Here is a 19,144-nt window from a genome sequence, read left to right on the forward strand (position 1 = left end):
TCAGAGACAAACTGCCCTCTGATGTTCTCAGCTAAGAGTCCACTAGAGAAGCAGAAACTGTGTTCCACCCACCAATAGGCTCTTAAATACTCAAATATAAATAGCACACAAATATCTTGTTAATGCTGATAGAATACACTGACATTCTTTCTCAGAGAAACACCTTCTTTACATTCTTTCCCTTATATTGATTGTATGTCACAATTCTTTTTTTTTTGATGGTTAAATTTATATGGCAATCAGATTACACCAAGTGACTCTCAAATCTATATTCTTTCTGATATGTATGTGAGGATTTTGCAGATATTAACATTTGGATCATGATTTCATTATCCTTCCCTCCATGTGGGTAGATATCACCTAATTCATTCATAAGGACCTAATACAACTAACAATCAGAAAAAGTAAGAATTCACCTTGTTTTGTTTCTTGCTTACCTGCTTGACTTCAGGCATTAGTCTTTGCCTATTCCTGAATGGGGATGTACATCACTGGCTTCTCTGGTTCTCAGGTTTTCAAGCATAAACTTGTGATATAATACCATTTTTACTGTATCTGCACTTTATGAATGGCAGATTATATGGTATTTTCTCCCTTCAAAATTGCAGGATGTATTTGTCCTAAGTTTCTTCACCTGCATATGTCCTTTAGGAAACCTTATATAACCCTCTCAGGAAGTGTGGAAATTTCCAATATAGAACACAAGGTGAATTATGTCTACTTGTCTAGCAAAAGCTTTTACTATCAATTCATTAAAATCATGTGGGCTTGGCAATTACTCTGTATTTCATAGAATAAAATTACAACTTTAAATAAAAAGGCTGAAATATTTAGAATATTCCTATTCTTCAATGCATCTGTGGACAAACTCATAAAAACTCATGGAGTCCAAATAAAAAGACAATCAGACAATTTTCAAGATCTGAGGGTTTCTCATGATGTGGGAATTTTATTGTTAATACTGGCATGATCCCCATCGAACAAATATGGTTGGTCCCCTGCACACCATACAAATGGATTGGTTAGTGCTAATGTTGATAAAAATCAAATGTTCTAGGTTGCTTTCTGCAGAATGTATCTTGGTTAGTATAAGTGAAATTGATGGTACTTTGTTTATTATAATATTGTTTCTTACTTGATGCTACCGTGTAGCAGGCTTTTTCTTTGAGCCACCAGCTAAAAAATATTGACACAGATATTTATAATTAATTATAAAAGCTCTGACTGTAGTTTAGGCTTATCCCACTAACTCTAATAATATAAATGAACCCATTTCTATTCCTCTATGTGTTGGCATACAACTCGTGGCTCTACCTTTCTTCCTTTATGTCTTGTTTCCTCTGTATCTTGTGACCCCTCCTTTTTCCTTCCCAGAGGTTTCTGTCCCCAGAAATCCCACCTATCCTCTTCCTGCCTAACTAATAATCATTCATCTCTTTATTAAACAATCACAGTGACATATCATCACACAGTACAAATGAATACTCCACAACACTACATTCTCTTGACAAGGCCAACATGTTGTATCCTCTAGTTTTCTCACTATTATGCTTACTATATTAACTGAGAAGGTAATAGTTTCCTTTGAAATAGCCACTTTAAAAAATCTCCTTTGATCAGTTTACTCTGATTATTAAGAATAAATCATGATCATAGCTATGTACTTGTGATAATTTCTAGGATCATGATATTACTATTCCATTTACCTTTCATTGCTCACTTCAGTAATAATGAAGTCCTTTTCCTAACACTTGTGCCTCTGTTCCTTTGACCTTACATCATTTCAACAGATATTATCCACCCTTTCCTAATAAGAAAATGAAGGCTGAATGGATCCAGGAGACTTAAATATAGTACAAGAATTAGTCACAGGATAAGCTTTACTATCTATTATTACCTTGATTTTCCATATTAAAAATGTCTGGCAGAGAGAGACAGACAGACAGAGAAAGAGAGAGAGAGAGAGAGAGAGAGAGAGAGAGAGAGAGAGAGAGAGAGATTATCTTACTAGTATTCATTCTAAATCTACAGTGTATGTCATGGTTGTTTCATCAAAAAATGCTATCTTTGCTTCCAAATAAAGAAATGGTCAACAAAATGCTATGTGAACAGTCTCATGGGATTCTACACAGATGTTTTCAGAGCTCCCAGAAATTGGTGTCCCATTTTCTTATTATTGTTTGTTTTCACATTTTTGATACATAGGTTGATGTCTATGGGTTTATTTTTAAAAATCCTTTCCAGCATCTCTAGGAATTTTGTTGTTGTTGTATCCTGAAAACTCAGTAACTATCATTAAAGATTAGATATTAGGGCTCAACACCAAATCATTTTCCTTGCAAATTAAAGTACTCCTTTTTCCTATTTCCCACGCAAGGAAAAATATTAGCAACACAAAATCAATTTTAGTGGAAGAAATTTCTTGGAAACAATATGCTAGAAAAGACTACATTCTGAAAATTCTAGAGTATTATAATTTAAAAAACATTATTTCAGACATTTTTCAAATAAAACTTTTGTACATGGACTCATAAATATGCTTTAGTCAAGTTCACATAATAAAGAGAAACTAAAAGCCTAAAGTTAATTATGTAAAAGTATATGTAAGTTTTGGTACAAATTAATGACATAAAATCATTTTATAAGCTCACATAGTTTCCTGAGCAAAATATCAGAAAAGTCAGAATATACAGAGGCAGCTGTTATGAATGTGAAGAAAAATATAAGAACAAATATTACTGAGAGACAGACTTACAGTTCAGCTTTAACTGCCCATAGGGAAGTTTTTATTTGAATTTGGTTCATCCTAGAAGTTTCCAAAATGGAAGTTCACTGATCCTTAACTTGCTGAGAGGCAGCCACATTCATTTTACCCCGGTTTGTTCAAACTGATGTTACCTTCATGGATTTATGGAACTACCGAGGATATTACTATCTATCTACCTATGCATGTTTTGCCAACACTACAGAAAAGAAATAAAAGACCACAACTACACAAACAGGATGCACAAATTATAAACCTACTTAAATTCTAAATTTCATTTCTTATACAGGTATGATTCAGGTTACGTTCATCACTTGATTGAATGCATGCCTAATGTCAGAACTTTTTCATTACGTGCCTCTCTATATAGCATCATTGATTTTGTATTTACAAACATATATAGTTCAAACTAATGTCCTATTAAACAGTAATTTGAAAAATGCAAAATCAAAACATAACTAATTGTCATTTGTTAACCAATGATTATCATTTACTTGGACTGTATTTGTTAAATTGGAAAGGTAAGTAATTATTTAAACATGGACCTTAACAACACTGGTATATTTTAGAATCAGTTTGGAATACTATTGCAATCATTTGAGAAACAATGCTATCACATAATTAAGGCCAATAAATTTGAAAATTCTTAAAAAAAATGCTTTATTAAAATGGATTGATGAGCTGTACTATGTTATGAGCCAGAATATGCCCATTCTGCATTTAAGATACCCAAAAATATCACAGCTGAAGAAAATATACTCAAAACATGAATATGTAATTTCCATTGATTATTATAGTAATCTATCATATTAAAATGATAATACAATGGTTGTTTTTTTAACCAAAACACAGTTCCCAGTATAAATCAAAGTCCATCTCAGAGACAATAAAATATCCTGCATGTTTCTCATATATTTCCTATCATCTACTAGGAACATCTGCTTTTTTAATTTACCTCTATGTTTTGGGTAGAAGGGAACAAAACAGTGTTTCTAAAGTTGTAAAACTGTAGGAGAAGGCTATTTTATTGAGAACCAGCTCTTATATTAAAAAATATTTTGTTTTGTTTTAACTGTCAGTGATCCACACTAAACTGTTTTTAGGTGAAATACACTGAATTTGCTTGAAAATATTCAAGTCACCAAACGAAGTGGGATAATGAATCAAAACTGGAAATTCATTGACAGTTCTTGGAAGAGGGTGTAGGTTATACAGATCAAACTAAACAATGGACTTTGATTCTCGGTGCAGTTCATTTCTATTGCTATATATCAAAATACCACAGGTTGGGCAATTTATAGCCAGTATTAATGTATTCCCCCTGGTTTTAGAAACCAAAATGCCCAAGGTCAAGCTGTCACTAGATTTAGTGTATGCTACAAGCTGTCTCTCTGTTTCCAAGGCATCCCTTACATGGAGAAGGTAGGTGCTCAAGAGAAAACTTGTTTTTATATGGACATGTATCACATTCTTGAAGACAAAGCACCTGTGACTCAACCATCAACTAAATGCTTTATCTCCTAACACTATCACATTGGTAAATAAAGTATAAAAAGAATTTTTGAAGGACATGTGCATTCAAGCCATAACATTCTGTATTTTTTAAAAAAACAAACAACACACAATTCATCTAAATTTCATAGGAACTGATTCTAGTAAATGTGATTTTATAATGAATATGGAAATCATGTAAAATGCCATGTATTCTTTTCTGAATCTAAATGCAAAAAAAATGATTTATAAATGATATTCTACCACAAACACATGGCTGCTGAAAAATAGTGTAATATCAGCAAAGTTTGTATGAGACTTATCCTTGAAATGATGCAACTGATGGATTTATATCTCAAAACGGTTAGGATAATCTAAAGACAAAGTTTAGGCATTTGTTTCCAGATGCATATCCATCAAGTGTTCAGTTCAGAAATATTTTAGAGACTGTGATACACAGTAAAATGCTAAAGGCATTGACCCAGTATAAAAATATTTTCAGATCAACAGAGAAAATAACATGAGCACATACCAGCCAACAGTGAATAGAAAAGCTCAACTACATGGTCCTGGTCAAAATTATAATGGAATTTAACAATGAGAAGTTCTGTAAAGGTCACATATAGGAGAATAGGATAGAAATTACCTTTAAAAGACTGGTGATATAACTGTGTAGGTAAAGATAAGTGCCACCAAACCTGATCTCTTCCATTTTAACCCTAAAATTTGAGGGAACTGACTCCTACAAATTGTCCTTTGACCTACACACACACACACACACACACACACACACTATCGCACACATCTATGGGCACATACATGCACAGAAAAAAAACAGAAAAAAATAAATGAGCATAAGTAAATGGAAAAAAATAAAAGTCTTTTACAAGTGAATAAAATTCATGGGGATGGTGTTGTAATGGGAGCAGTGGGGCTGCGTCCCCGGCACCAGGCCGCCCACATGGCTAGCTTACGCCCAGAAATAATTACACGGAAACTGTATTCTTTTAAACACTGCCTGGACCATTAGTTCCAGCCTCTTATTGGCTAGCCCTTACATATCGATCTAACCCATTTCTAATATCCCTGTAACACCACAAGGTATCTTACCAAGGAAGATCTTAACCTGTGTCTGTGTCCGGTAGGAGAATCATGGCTACTCCTGGACTCAGCTTCTTTCTCCCAGCATTCTGTTCTGTTTACTCCGCCTACCTAATTTTATGTCCTATTAAAGGGCCAAGAAAGTCTCTTTATTTAACCAATGAAATTAACACAAGCCAGAGGACTCTCCCCCATCAGGATGGTGTAGGCAGATGCTGAGAGTTCAATGCTAGTTTAATCTAAATAGTGAGTTCCAAAACAGTCAGGTCTATATACAGAGACTCTGTCTCAAGATTATGGGTGAAATTCATGCAAGCCAAGGGATAAAAAATAACTCTCATATTGCATGCAAAGAGTTCAGAACAGGCAAAAATGAATAATTTTTATGGTAAGCAAATGCTAAAGAGAGTGCAATGGTGGTATAAATGTTATGGAAGTAGCCAACTACTTTCTGACAAGGCTCACTCCCTAGGAGAAAATACATCTCTAGTGCTACAATCTTGTCAAAAACACACAGTTAGGGAGATCATGGGCCCCAGGGTTGAATTTACCACTATGATTTTGCTAAATGTACATAGCATCAAAGAGCCCTGTAAATTTATATCTCTGTACTTGTAGATTAGTGCAACTCACATACCTCATAAAAGAAGTTTCTTTGTATTATTAATGGTGGTTAATGTAGAAACTCACAACTGGTAAAATGTAAAGAATTAGTAACTATGCAATGCCCGGCCACAAATGAGATATCTATATCATACCCTCTCTACAAGCTCAGAGACCATCACAGAAGATGTAGCGAAAGACTGATTATAAGGGGCAGAGTTCAGGGAAGACCAGAGCAAAATAGTATCTTCTGGACTTGTCAGGACTGCTTCAATCATTAACTTACAGGCGCTATTCTTGCAAACAAGACTTGTACATAATCAAGCCATGCATACTCTAGCACATAGGAGGAAAGTATTCACAAGTTGCCTTTTATAACTGACATGCTACAAATAGTGAATAGTTGGTGTCCTCTGGGGAAGAAAAAGTCAGTTTTCGATAAGGGTACAACTCTGGGTAAGACACCATGCTCCAGTGAATAGCCCCATACCAGGAATACATAGAAAGCATATACTTGACTCAATGGATTATTAAATTTTGAGAAAGCGACATGAAATTAAAAGATTAGGTGATGAGGTAAATCTATGAGATAGGAGTTTGAGTGAATGTGATGAAAATAGAGTGTATGAATTTCTGAAAGAATTAATAAAATATTTATCCAAAAAGAAAAGATACTTACAGTAGTAAAAACTGAAAGCAAGCATTTCTCTTTCCGGCACTTTTGCTGTTTTCCCTTTATTTACCTCTATGAGTTACATATATTTAGTAACTGTGCAATGTTCCAATTAAGGATAAAATTATTTTATCATGGCAACAGAGTTAGTAATATCAGAGCATACCTGATAATAGAGATCTGAGCATGTGCTGACTCCCAAACACACTGTTCAGTGAGAAATAAGACATGTTATGTTGCTTAGAAGTACATATTGAAAATCAGAACAATATATTTCCTTTAATGCTAACCATACTGGCTTTTGAAAAGCAAGTAATATGGAAAAAATTGTAAAAATAGCACACTTTCATAGAACACTTCTCTGATACTACCTCATTCTTTCATATCACTGTGTCCTACTAGCCACAGTTTACTTGGGTTTATTACAGTTTTACTTGGGTTAAAAGAACATAGATTTCCATGAAAGTTCTTCATGCATACTCCATTTTTTTTATCTTCCTTTATCCCCTCATTTTCTCTTCTCTATCACATCCTACTTGAACTTTTGGGTATGCAATATTCCTCCTCTCTAATTTTTTTCTCACCTATAATCTACTATCCTATCCTCCCTGGATGTAGCCACCCACTCACTACTTGTTTCCTGACTTTCACATGTACTTCAGGCTGAACATGGTGGTGCACACCTTTATCCCAGCACTTGGGAGGCAGGGCCAGGCAGATCTCTGTGAGTTTGAGGCCAGCCTGGTCTACAAGAGCTAGTTCCAGGACAGGCTCCAAAGCTACAGAGAAAACCCTTTCTCAAACAAACAAACAAACAAAAGAATACACAAGATTTGAACCTGGCACCAACATAAAGAACAGAATATGTACCTTTGTGGAGCTGGGTGACCTCACTAAGTATAATTATTCCAGTTCATTAATTTACCTACAAATTTTATTATTTCTTTTCAGCTGAGTAATATCCTACTGGTATATATAACACATTTTTATTACCCATTAATCAATTTATGACATGTAGGAAGGTTCCATTTTCTAGTCATTGAGAGTAGAGCAGCAATGGACATGAAGGTGCTTGCAGTAAGATATACAGTCATTTGCAATTATGCCCAGTTGCATTGTATGTAGAGTGAGAGCTTTGTATATGCTCTGTTTTTTGTCCATGTTGAAATAAATATTTCCCAACACAATTTGCTAAAGATGATCTCTTTTCTCCAAGAAATTTATGTTGCATCTTTTTTAAATATCATGTTTTTGTTGTTGTGTGGACTTATATCTGGATTCTCAGTTCTGGTCTACGAATATATGTGTCTAGTTTTGTGCCAGTAACATGCTATTTTTATTACTATAGCTTTGTAGGACATTTTGAAATGAAATATGTTGATATTTCCTGAAGATACTTTTGGTTCAGAATTGTTTCATCTATATCCCAGCACTCAGGAGGCAGAGGCAGGCAGATCTCTGTGAGCTTGAGGCCAGCCTAGTCTTCAAGAGCTAGTTCCAGGACAGGCTTCAAAGCTACAGAAAAACCTTGTCTCTGGGGGGAAATTACAAATAGAAAGTTAGTGCAATAACCCTTACTGCCTGCTCCATCTAGGCCTACCACTCCAATTGGTAAAGGCTTCTTCAGTCAATTCTGGAAAACCTGATCCTGAAGTCAGTTAGACTACTTTGCCATTGCTTTTGGTGATTGCTATTGCTCAAAACAGGGATAGAAAAATTTTACTGACTTATTCTTCTTTCATGTGCATTGGGTTGCTGTGTTTCATTTATATGTATGTCTGTATGTTGGTGTCAGATCCCCTGGAACTAGAATTAAAGACAGTTGTAAACTGCCATGTAGGTGCTGATAACTGAACCCAGGTGTTCTGAAGAGCAGCTAGTGCTCTTAACTGCTGAGCCCAGCAAAAAATAATACGTAAAGTTTTGTGGGCTGTTGGGTTATAACAGATCAACATTTGCTCTGAAAGCAGGGGGTACATGTGTTTTGAATTTTTTTAACTGAAAATATTCCACTTTTATTTGGGGGAGGGACACAATGGAGGTAAGAGGACAGCTTGTGTAGGCCACTCTCCTTTTCACCATGTAGGCCCTAGGTGTCAGCATCAAGCAGTCTCCCAGGCCCTGAAACAGTTTACTCACAAAGCTGACCTAGAAATGTGATGTAGCCCTTTATGTGGGATTCCCCTCTGTATGCTATGAATACCATTGGTTAATAAAGAAATCTGCCTTGGCCTGTGAGAGCGTAGAGTAGAGCTAGGCGGGGAAAACAAAACTGAATGCTGGAAGAACAAAGACAGTGTCAGAGAGACACCATGTAGGACGTCTCTCCCAGAGGGGAAAGATGCAAGCTGCCAGCTGGAACACTGCCAGTAAGCCATGCCCCTCATGGTAAAATATAAAATAATGGAAATGGGTTAATTCTATATGTAAGAGCTAGCTAGCAATACACTTAAGCTATTGGCAAAACTGTATTGCAAATAATATAGTTTCTGTGTGATTATTTCAGGAGTCCAAGTGGCTGGGAAATTAACAAGCAGCCTTCAACAGCAAGCCCTTACTTGTCACAAGGTTGTCAAGTTTAAATTGTTTTACTACATAAAACATGAAGTTTTTTTTTCTTTTATTGTTTGTTTTTTGAAACAGCATTTTATTGTGTAGCCCAGGTTGGACTCAAACTCTCAGAGACCCACCTGCTGGATTAAAGGCGTGTACCACCACATCCAGTCCTCCCTCCTTTCTTTCTTTTATATTTTATTTTACTATTTTATTTTATTTGCTTATTTGAGGACACATTTTTCTGTGTAACAGTACTAGAACTAGCTGTTGTAGAACAGGCCAGGCTCGAAATCACAGAGATCTGCCTGCCTCTGCCTCCTGAGTGCTGGGATTAAAGGCGTGTACCACCACTGCCTGGCAAACACTTGAACTCTTTAGTGACTACATTATATTCCAATTCTTTAATGTGGTATGACTTCTCTAAATGTAACTCCCCACCTACTCTCATCCCTTGTCTATCCTATCAGGGACTCCATGTTTGCTGTTAGTACATATTATAAATCCTATCCACCATTCTATAAATTCTTCTTACAACATTCTCTCCTCTACAACCCCTCAACCCAAGACAGGGTTTCTCTGTGTAGCCCTAGCTGTCCTGGAACTCACAGAGATCTGCATGATCCCCTCTATGCCCTTTGAGACAGAGTCTTACTTGTAAGTTCAGGCTGCCTGGAATCCATGATATTATTGGTAGCTGTACAAGCATGTGCCTTCGTGCCTGATCTTTTCTTGAGCATCTATCTAGTGCCTAACATGTTTGTTCCTTTGTTTTCCTTTGATTTGAGACATGGTCTCACCATGCCTGGAACTCCCAGAGATCCTTCTACTACCTCTGTCTCTCAAATGTTGGGATTAAAAAGGTATGCTACCATATCAAGCTGTGTAATGTTTTAATATATGCTCCCTTTGTTTCTGTGATGCTAAGGGTTGAAATTAATCATATATTTAATGAGAGTGTGGAAAATGCATTGCTGGCAGCAACTGAGTCATCTGGGCAGTAATTCAGGTGAAAAGGCTTGGGGAAGCAAGGTCAATAGTGGGCTGCTGTTTAGACACCGTTCTTCAGCATGCACTGCAGGCTTGAGATTTTCTCAAAGTTATGAAGATACTTGAAAAGTGACAGCAATGGCAACAGAATGTGTTGGGTATCAAACTCCCAGAAGTTGAGAGGCTGAATCTCATTTGTATTGTCATATCAGAAATACTTTCCATATCAGAGCTACTTTCTTGAACTCAGGTGTCTTGGGATTTCTATTATTGTGAATATACACCATGACGTTGAAAACAGGACTTAGCTCCATTCAACGTCCTGGTGTTCCTTTTCATCTCAAATTGTGTAATTTTACTTTTTGTTGCTCAGGTTGCCCTTTTTATTATAAATCTCATTATTAGAGCTAACACTAATAACCCCATGACAAAGTTATATTAGGTTGTTTTGAGATTTCCTCTGCCAACATAATTAATCCAAATCTCTTCACTTTAACCTCAGGCAGACTCTTTGGACAAGGGCAAAAGACAGCTACATTCTTCACCAAAATATTGCAAGAATGATCTCTAGGCAACATATTAAAACAATTCTTTTCCTCTGAAATCCCTTGAACCAGGCTTCCACAGTTCAAATCCTGCTTTCCTAACCCAAAGTACCAACGTTCAAATTCCTCCAAATAAAAATATGGTCAAGCCTATCACAGCAAAACCGCAGCCCCTGGCTGTAGCATTCTCTTCTGTCTTCCCTGCCTACCTAAGCTGCTGTCTTATCAAAAGCCAAGGCAGTTTCTTTATTAACCAATGAAAGTAGCACATAGACAGACGACCCTCCTATATCATTTCCCCCTTTTCTGTTTAAACAAAACAGAAAAGCTTTCACTTTAACATAGTAAAATTACATATAACAAAACAGTTATCAAGCAAGAATTGCAGTTACAATATTTTTATCTATTTTATATTTTATCATAACTAAGGAAAACTATAACTATCTATCTATTCAACTCCATCAAAGACTCCAGAAGGATATACTATTACTTAAGCAAACAAGAAAGAAGCAACTTCCAAACTCTAGAAATGACAGAGACATCTTGCTGCCTGAACAGTCACCAAAGTTCCTTTGTACCATTGGGACATCCATCTTCAGCCTACAGGCCCATAGTATCCAGAGACATTTCCATGAAGCAGGAAATTTCAAAGACAGTTCAGTCACTATCTGCTGTGTCCTGAAGAATGTCTCGTAGATTCTTTCATGAGTCAGGAACCCCAAAGAATCATCTCACCTTTAGGCAAGTTCAGCAGTCCTCTCTCTGTGGGTTCTCTGTGTCTAGTTTACGCAACAGTTCAGGCAAGTGCAGTTTCTTGCCTAAATGACTATCAAACTCCATAAGGAGCCTCTTTGATTTCCATCCTCCTCTTGAAGTAGATTGGTGCTGCCAGGAGCAGACGCGTCTCATTGTCATGAAAAGCCCTAAGTTATTAAAACATTAAATGCCATATTCTGTAGTCTTTGAAAGATATGAAGAATGCCTATCTGAAATATATTTATGTACATCTAGAAAATCTAACTAACATGATTACAAGCTTGACTATTATTGATGATTATCCATTAACAACCAATATTTCCTAATTATACATTACATTTTTAAATGAACTACACAATCGCAATATCTTAATCAAGATCAGCAATATACATATAATAAGATTGACCTTAAATTAGTATCAGTAAACCAAGATTCTTATCAATCCAAATTATATCTATATCACCTGGCATCAACTTGTCTTAGTTAAGGTTTCTAATGCTGTTAAGAGACACCATGACCACAGTATCTCTTATAAAGAAAAGCATTTAATTGGTGTGTCTAAGAGTTTCAGAGGTTTATTCTATTAATATCATGGTGGGAAATAGCAACATTTAGACAGGCATGATGCTGGAGAAGGAGCTGAGTGTTCTACATCTTGATCCACAGTCATTAGGAAATGGACTATATCTATACTGAGTGTAGCTTGAACACAGAAGCCTAAAAGCCCACCCCAAAATTGACACACTTCCTCTAACAAGGTCATATCCACTCTAACAAAGCCATACTTCCTAATAGTTCCACTCCCCATGAGCTTATGGAAGCCAATTACATTCCAACCACCACATCAGTTAACCATCTTTTTTGCCTAAGACTTTCCTGTTTTGGTCTTGTCCAGAACAAATCCTTGGTTCTGCAATAAACCATGTTAGGTGTATACCCTTTTGTCCAATAAAGCTTCTAAAATGTTAGAGAACAATAGTAGAAATGGTGCTATAATATTGTGTATCTATGCATTTGCTGAAACAAAACTACCTAGGTGCAGGAAAATTAATTAATTAATAAAACTAAAAATTCTTCCCCACCTCCCTGAGATGTTCCATCTTGTCATGAGAATTTCTTCTACTTAGAAGAGAAGTAAATTGCCCTAAATGTTGTTCAACAGTGACCAGAAATATTAAAACCCTTTACAGAAACTCCTCAAGCTACAGCAATAGAGATAATGTGTCAGCAAAGTAACATAACAATTTATCTGAAAGTCCAACTAGCTCTTAATTAAAACTAATTGTATATCCAAAATGTTGATATTGTAGCTCTCTGGTCAGTGACACAATTTTTAAGAATTATATCAGTTTAGAAATGTCTTTTGTTGCAGCACAAAACCTAATTCAACATTAAAACAAAAGGACTTATATTTAATATTAAGGCAATCTTTGCTAAAGTCATACTTTTACTAAAAAGCCAAGAGAGGGTAAAGGAGAAAGTTGATATTTTAGTAAAATATTTTCCATACATCCTAAGGAGATGAGCATTATTTCTCACCAGATGCCCTGGTCTAAAATCTCAAACAAATTTGAGAAATGATCTACTAGTAAAAGTTCCACTTCAGGAAATGCTAGGGGAACATTCTTTTGTTGTATAATCACTGTACTTTAGGGAAAGCCAAGAATGAAACAAATCTTATGTTAAAAAGCATCCAAGTATATTTTGAGGAATATTTGCATTATGTTTAAGGAGAAGTTGTTGGGAGATCCAATAAGCAAAAGGTACATTTTATAATTACATTTGTTCTATAGAATACAATTTTTCATTATACTCTTTTATTTATAGAGGTATCCAAAAATACCTTGGGTAATTTCTAATGAAACAAATTATGCTACTCAGAGCTAAATTTTAAAGCAGAATAAATAATTTATTTTATTTGTACATTGTAATAAACAGAAGTGATACGAATAGTTAATAAATTGATAATGAAAATCAAGCTGAGGTACATTTTATTAATACAGAATTTTATTATAGAGAAAGCACATTTGGTATTAAGAACTTAAATTATACATCATACTTTCATAAATGTAGACTAGAAGATTCAGACAGAAAAGCTGGTCACATTCGCAATTATATGTCTAAAGGGAGAATTTTATCTTTCATTGCTGAATTTTTGTGAAAAGTCCTTAATCTTAAATGGATAGGCTTTTTTTTTAGTTTTTTATTGATTTTATTGAGCTCCACATTTTTCTCTGCTCCCCTACCTGACTTTCCTCTCCCCTTCAACACTCTCCCATGGTCCCCATGCTTCCAACTTACTCAGGAGATCTTGTCTTTTTCTACTTCCCATGTAGATTAGATCCATGTATATCTCTCTTAGGGTCCTCATTGTTATCTAGGTTCTCTGGGATTGTGGTTTGTAGGCTGGTTTTCTTTGCTTTATTTTTATAAACCACTTATGAGTGAGTACATATGATAATTGTCTTTCTGGGTCTGGGTTAAGTCACTCAATATGATGTTTTCTAGCTCCATCCATTTGTCTGCAAATTTCAAGATGTCATTTTTTTCTGCTATGTAGTACTCCATTGTGTAAATGTACAACATTTTCCTTATCAATTCTTCAGTTGAGGGACATTTAGGTTATTTCCAGGTTCTAGCTATGACAAATAAAGCTGCTATGAACATAGTTGAGCACATGTCCTTGTGGTACAATTGAGCATCCTTTTGATATATACCCAAAAGTAGTATTGCTGGGTCTTGAAGAAAGTTGTTTCTTAATTTTCTGAGAAATCTCCATTCTGATAAATGGATAGACTTTTTGAGACTGGACAGAACATCAACTTCTGTACATTTCCTGAACAAATTTTATTAAGATGACAGAAGAGGCACAGTTAGAAACAAAGCTAAGCAAACAAAGAGAAAAATTAGAGCTGGTTGAAAAGTTACTTAGCTTTTGCTGTGTTCTTGGTTTTATGTAGTTGACAACTGAAGACAATGTTAGTAGAACCTAATGTTCAGCTCTTGCACCTTAGACTGACAAATTCTGTATGTGGGAGACTAGTGTTTGCATCTATTGCCCTGTCCTATTGCCCTTCATGGGCATTGTCAGAAGGAAAAGCTCTGTCTGTGCTAATAATGGCAAGAAAAAAAGGACACTGGTAAACACCCAAGCTGCTAGATATGTTGTTCTCTGACGTTTTTGCTGTTGTCATTTGTTTGTTTGGATTTGGTTTTTGGTTTCAGTATATCAAGATTTGTTTTTGCTTTCCAATGGAAATGTGTTAATACTGAGTTGAAAGTTGGGGGTCTGATATTTAAATATTAGTTCTAATACTTGATTGACTATGTAATCTTAGCCAAGCCAATTCACCTCTCAGAATTTTGGATGAGAAGACTCACTCCATAATGACTGTGATCATTATTCCATCTGTTTAAATCAGAGTTAAAAGGGGAGGTGTGTTGGTTAGTTTTTTGTTGTTGTTGTTGTTTTTTGTTATTTTTTTGTCACCTTGACACAAACTAGGGTTATCTAAGGAGAGGAAACCTCAGATGAGAAAATACCTCTCTCAGATTTGCCTGAAGGCATGTCTGCAGAGCTGCTATTGCTGCTTCTGCTTTTTGATTAATGATTGATGTAGGAGGGCCCGTCCACTGTATGTGGTATCATCTCTGGCTTGTTAATCCAGGACTGACTTTAAAAGCAAGCTGAGTAAGCCATGGGTGAGCAAGTCATTAAGCAGTACTCCTCCATGGCCTCTGTTTCAATTCCTGCCCCCAGGTTCCTATCTTATGTTTCTCCCTGGGCTTCCCTTCATGTTGGACAGCTGAAAGGTGAAATAACCCCTTTCTTCCCCAAGCAGTTTTGACCAAGACTTTTATCATAGCAATAGAAAGCAAACTAGGATAGAAGGGATTTTTTTGCACAATATTACCTAATACCAAATCATTCCCAGTGTTCTTACATATACTGAGAGATAGACAGCCTAGAGGAATAACTATTGTTGTGACTATAATATCATATTGCCTGGATTCATGTCTTTCCTCAGACAAGAAAGTTACATCTCTTTTTCCTCATCAATCTAATGGGAATGATGAAAGTCCTTAACCCACAGTTAGTTTTAGTTTATATACAACTTAAAAAGGTACTGCCATTTATTCTTAATATGAGCAGAAAGAATGAGTTAATCTAGTTTTGTCTTTTTTTCCTAGGGCATGGTTGGGCAGTGAACCTTCTAAATGAGAGGTAACTTCTTCCCAGCAGAACTGAAACTATCCACCTCCCCAGTTCTGTTGTGAGTTTGTTCTGTTTCAAGTCCAAACTCTTGAAACACAATGGCCTGGTTTACTTATTGCAACACAGTTTGTGTTCTCCAGCCCTACAGTTCTGTTTCAGTAGGTCAGGCGGAGGGTTGAGAATTTGCACTCCCAACAAGTTTCTAGATTTATATTGGTGTCATTGGCCTAAGGATTATTCTTTGAGAATAATTGGATTGGATAAGCTCTCTCAATTTTCATGATCAAAGAACTATCAGGACTTACTTAAATTGGGCTTCTGAGAGCACAGTCTCTTATCCCTTAAAATCAACAGAGCAGCTTGCTAGCTATGTCTATGACTACCAAGGTACCTGACTACACTTTGAGAACCACTTATCTAGTAAATAATGCTATTTGTCCACTTGCTTGCAATATTCCAGCCACAATGGCATTTTTCTTTCTGTACTTAAAACAATCCCAAGAGTCTAGCTGGAGATCCTTGTATGTCGAATGATTTGTACTTGGGAATTGATCTTAGAAGATATTCATATGACTGACTTATCTCTCCTTTAAATTCTCACCTCCTCTTTATAAGTATGTAAAAACAAAAATAGATATTGTTATGATTTTGTCCACAAGTCCCGAGCAGCTCGCGGTGGGTGCCGGTGCCTAGTTCCAAGTAGTGGGGGCTGGGCAGCAGATCCCAAGAGCCACAGCCCCGGGCAGGGCTGAATCATATGGTGAGTGGCTGGGCACACGACAGTGAGCCCCCAGAAGGTGCAGTTTCCCAGTGGAGAGCGGCTGGGCAGATGAGCAGGTGGGAGACACGTGGACAGACACAACGTACAGAATAGAATTAGATATTTATTACTTAGAGGAGGTGGGGAAAGAAGGAGAAGAGGACTGAGAGAGATAAAGGGGAGTGGAATAGGGGGAGCGCATGTGCCAAAAGGGAACACAGACAGGTCAAGATGGCGAGAGAGGGCAGGGGGCACTGGGAGTGGGCATGGCTTCTCTCTTAAAGACATAAAAATCATAACATTCCCAGCTCTTTTTTATAATAAAAAGTGGGAGATTAGACACCATACTTTGACAGAATTGGAGTGTCAGATTCTCAAGACTGCTTCCAGCTTATTTGTGGGCGTTGTCTTTGGGGGGAGGACCTGAGAAGGCTGGGTGCTGGCCACATCCTGGCATAGCTGGTCTCTTTGTTCCTGTCTGGTGTTTGTGGCATGGAAATATCTGGTGTTTCTTATAACTGTTTAAGGTATTGGCAGAACAAAGTTAAATTAAGAAAAAATATTTTGAGGACCAGGAAATTGAGAGGGATATATCTGACCTGTTTAAGGTAGATCCTTTAATTCGGCTCCCTGGAACTCACAAGAACTCCTTGGGTTTATGAAAACAGAAGTTTCAGACACATTCATTGTATAATGACTTTGACATATTTTTGTACAACAAAAAGTATTTTTAAGACTATGAAAGGCAGCATAAGAGAGAAATTTTAAAACTGGCAAAATCTCTCAGCTATCAAACTGTATCAGAGATCTTTGAGAAGGATGAGATTTTACTTGAGTTACGGATGAAAAAAATGACAGAGAACTTACTTGGTTGGCACCCAGAGTTACTCTTTTTTTGGGTCCTCCATGGTCGCTGAAGATTGCACTTGGCCTCTTGTTGTTGAGCGCAGGGCCTGCCAGGCTCCAGAAGATCCTGTGAGCTAAGAAATCTGTAGGAAGACAGGCCTACCTTGACCTGAGCAGCTAGGCTGTCGATTTCAGTGATTCTGTCCATGTCAGAAGATCTTTAGTTTAGATAAAAGGCAGTTTTGCACAATGGTCAGTGCTTAGCAGTTGAAGCAACTGTGGATGGACGTTGTTGTGTGTCCATTTGTCTTCTGTCTTCTTTGGAGGAGGTAGAGTGCTGTTGCTAGGAGTCAACCTGTCTCTTTTTGTTATGAAAAGTTTTATAATAATTAAATATTTAAATATCACATTCCCAGATCTCTGAGCAGTTGAGGGCTGTTTATTAGGTATAACTGCAGTATAGAATCTGTCTCGAAGGTTGGATCTGAGCTTGACTGTACTGGCTCTTAACAGGAAAGATTTACCCTCGTAAAAAGGCAGAAAGAAAAAAAATGCTTGCAATATAAGGTTAATGACAGAACTGACAGTAGTAGAGAACAGTGTAATGTATTTTAAATGAGGGTTGGATTAAATATAAGGCATTTTTGTAAGAGACTTAAAAGTACATACCAGTTTAAAACATGAGACTTATGATTTTGTAATCTGAAATGAGATGTAATGAACAATTATTATACACAGAAAGAGTGGACAGGAATTGGGCAACGTGGGTGCTTTTGGCAAAGGCATGCCACTGCGCAAAACACATGTAACAGAGTTAACAAGAGGATTTTAGTGAAAACCGGGGGACAAGGCAGGGTATACTTACATAAAGATAGAAGAATTTGGTCACCTGACCTGGCTCTTAGCCAAAATGGCAGCAAAGTCACCTGACCCTAGTCAAAATGGCGACAACTACTTGTTGTATGAAAAAAAGTCACAATTTTTGAGCTGTAAGGATTTTAAGCTTAATGAGGGATCAAAAGGCGTGATTTGCCCTGTCGCTGAGCCACCATGCCACACCACAAGCCATAGAGCGGGGCAAAAGGCTGGAACTGAAAAAACTGCACCATGCCACAGCTGGAATTTGAAGAAAAGCTGGCTGGAATTTAAAAAAGCAAGAGAACTGACATGGGTAGGTGCTATCTATAGCCAAAATCATGAGAACCCATGAAACACTGGCACCTCAAGGCCTATAACATCTTCCCATATAGGCAGGTGTGAATCGGCGCCAACACCTAGGACTCGTGGACCAGAGTTGTCTGACTGTGATTGGGGTTTTATGTCCTGGCTGGATCCCATTGTTCGGGGTAATTCAGAAAGCAGAGAGGCTGGGGCCACTTTGAGCGGCGTTTATGATGAGGGAAGAAAAAAGGAAAGAAAAGAAATGGAAAAAAAAGATGAAGAAACTGGGGGACCCTGGGTCCCCAGTCGAATGCACTGTACAGGGAGTGTACAGTGCTAATGCAGGGGCTGACTGACCCCAGGTCAGTCCAAGCATGATTCCGGTAAAGGGAAGCAACCATAGCATCACCAAGGAGACTCACCGATTGAAGCCAGGAAGCCTGTGGTGGGAGTGGGGGGAAAAATCTGGTTTAAGATCCTGACCCTGGGAGAAGAATTCTGGTCAGGTGTGCCTATCCTAGTTGCATAGCACCAATTGTTATGATTTTGTCAAAAATGCTACAAGATCCCCTGTGGCAGTAGGCTGGCAGGAGGCTCTGGGAGCAGCCAATCCCAGGCAGAGACGGCTCAGTCCCTGAGCGGTGGCTGGTCTCAGGCAGGGAGACACATGGTGGGCAGGCAGATT

Source organism: Microtus pennsylvanicus, chromosome X (genome assembly GCF_037038515.1).
Source record: "Microtus pennsylvanicus isolate mMicPen1 chromosome X, mMicPen1.hap1, whole genome shotgun sequence".
In the NCBI taxonomy this organism is placed as follows: Eukaryota; Metazoa; Chordata; class Mammalia; order Rodentia; family Cricetidae; genus Microtus; species Microtus pennsylvanicus.